The sequence below is a fragment of the Delphinapterus leucas genome, chromosome 2 (genome assembly GCF_059928025.1).
Source record: "Delphinapterus leucas isolate spDelLeu-1000000601 "Yukka" chromosome 2, BTC_Dleu_Yukka2, whole genome shotgun sequence".
NCBI classification, from domain to species: Eukaryota; Metazoa; Chordata; class Mammalia; order Artiodactyla; family Monodontidae; genus Delphinapterus; species Delphinapterus leucas.
Genome location: NC_143130.1, coordinates 45,395,816 through 45,398,623, shown reverse-complemented (window position 1 = coordinate 45,398,623; position 2,808 = coordinate 45,395,816). Strand labels below are relative to the sequence as shown.

General features: G+C 37.5%; 1 pseudogene; it reads left to right on the top strand.

The window, feature by feature from the left end:
* Positions 1–469: 469 nt before the first annotated feature.
* Positions 470–1,439, top strand: LOC111187343 (large ribosomal subunit protein uL14 pseudogene; annotated as a pseudogene).
* The last annotated feature ends 1,369 nt before the right edge of the window (positions 1,440–2,808 follow it).

The following is a 2,808-nucleotide window of genomic DNA, read 5'->3' as shown; positions in this document are numbered from 1 at the left end:
CGGTTTCAAACCTAGATTTTTTAAAGAAACCTTTGAATCCACACGTGCACTGAGAGGCATGAACAAGAGTGTTCAAGCAGCATGTTTTGTAAAAGCAAGTCAACTGAAAGCAACAGAATGTCTACTAACAATAGAATAGATACATGAAAAATTGTGGTATATTCATAAGTTCATTCTGCTATATGAATATGTACAGCAGAGAAAATAGAATGAATCAGAGCTAAGTACATCAGCATGGGTGAAACTCAAAGTGTTGTGAATGAATCTCAAAATGTCCAGTGAGAATAGAACCACTATTGCTAATATTTTCAAATCTAAGAACAGTATTGGCTCTTTATTTTTCTTTACCCGTTGTAGGAACTGTGACTTGTCTGGAAATTTGATTATACTGTATTTTCAAAGAAAGTCCATGCAAACCAACCAGGCACCAGTAGAACTCAAAAGGTAACATTATTTTGGTAAACTCAACAAATTCCGGAGGCTATTCCTTAGGCAAGTAATTTGTACATCAAGAATCAGAAAGAAGACGTTCAAGATGTCGAAGCGAGGATGTGGTGGGTCCTCTGGTGCAAAATTCCAGATTTCCTTGGGTCTTCCGGTTGGAGCCGTGATCAATTGTGCTGACAACACAGGAGCCAAAAATCTGTATATCATCTCTGTAAAGGGGATCAAGGGACGACTGAGTAGACTTCCTGCTGCTGGTGTGAGTGACATGATGATGGCCACAGTCAAGAAAGGCAAACCAGAGCTCAGAAAGAAGGTACATCCAGCAGTGGTAATTCGACAAGGAAAGTGATACCGGAGAAAAGGTGGTGTGTTTCTTTATTTTGAAGATAATGCAGGGGTCATAGTAAACAATAAAGGCGAGATGAAAGGTTCTGCCATCACAGGACCAGTTGCAAGGGAATGTGCAGACTTGTGGCCCAGGATTGCATCCGATGCTGGCAGCATTGCATGACTCTTCGGTGCATTTGTAAAAGAAAACAATAATAATAAAAATTATTTGCTCCAAAAAAGAAAAAAAAAGAATCAGAAAGAATGTCATCATTTCTCAGATGTGATCTCATATTAACACAATTTGCAGACTGGTGAGTCAATCAGAATGTCGGTTTATTAATTTATAATGAGTAACATTACCACACTGACCAAAATACTCAAGCGTGTAAAACACGTGAATCAGAACACAAGTCATCAGATGGTTTCTTGATGTGTATTCAATAAGAACATGGACGCTTAAATGTATATTCAGATGTTTAATGGCATCTCAGTGAGAGTCCACCTTCCAAAGGAACTAGGAAAGTCAATATACTGGAGAAGGCAGATCCTCCTTGAATGCAGATTGAAGGAGTACTACAACTTATCTATGCTCTAAGCCTATGCTTCTGGAGTTCAAGCACACCTGAGGACACTCCTGCAGCACAATGCCTGGCACAAAGAACACCTGCAATAAATATATGGCAAAGGGGGACTTCCCTGACAGTCCATTGGTTAAGACTCCATGCTTCCACCACAAGGGGTGAGGGTTCGATCCCTGGTCAGAGAACCAGGATTCTGCACGCCATGTGGTACAGCAAAAAACAAAAAAATTACATCACATTATATATGACGTAAAACGTTTGCTGTTTGCTTCTTTTTCCCCCTACTCAATAATTCAGCAAATATCTATAAAATTGTCTCCTGAACACAAGGTACTGCTGGGAGATGAAGAGTATACAGATGAGAAAGACACTACCCCTGCCATTATATAATAACCAGCAAGTGGTTTTACAAAGCACTTTCACAGTTACCTCATTTGAACCTTGCAAGATCTTGCAACATTCTTGTCATCCTTTTCTTATAAATGAGGAAATCAAGCCTCAAGTTATTTAAATAACTTGCCTATGGTCATTCAACTAGTAATGGTAGAGCCTGGATTTGCACCCAAGTCTTTTGACTAATATATATATGTGCTATATATATATATATATATATATATATATATATATATATATCAAAGAAACAGAGAAGGAAATAAGATTACTCAAAGCCAACAAACATAGTCTATCTTCCTAGAGCATCAAATAAAAGCAAGTGCAAATAATATTTAAAATATTATATATGCACACATATTATATTATATTACATTATTTATATTGTATTATATTATACTCAGTGCTAACTATGGAGAATGAAAAATTCTATGCACATTTCTGATAAAACACTAAGCCAAAGTGAAAATGTTTGATTGGCTTCTGTGCCTCCTTTCCTTCAGCAGTATGAATCACTTTATTCTGCCCTGCTCTCTAGGTTCACCATTTCCCTTCTCTTTCTTAATATAGTGAACCAAGTTGACTGGATTTATGCCCTGGAAGGAGGTTGACACAGTCAGTGGCTCAGTGCACAAGTTCTAGATCTAGATCTAGACCTCCTAAGGCGGCATCCCGTTTCCACCACTGTTTAGCTGTGTGACTGTGTTTGTGCCTTAATTTCCTAATCTATAAAATAGAGATGAGAATAGTACCTACCTCACAGTGTTGTTGAGTTAATACATATAGAACAGCATTTAGACAAGTGCTCCTATAAATGTTGACAATTCTTTTTCAAAATAGCAGTGACATCCATTTGTCCTACCTCCTTGAAACTGTGCCCTAACAACCTTGATAATGAAGAAGGCCATGGTAATAATAACCTTGTGCTCAGTGCCTGTGATGTATGAGCGCTATCCAAGAGGCTTTGGATACAATACCTCATTTAACTGTTATAATAAATTCTCTGCTGTATTCATTTGCATACAAAATCTGAAAATAAGGAAACTAAGATTTAGAGAAT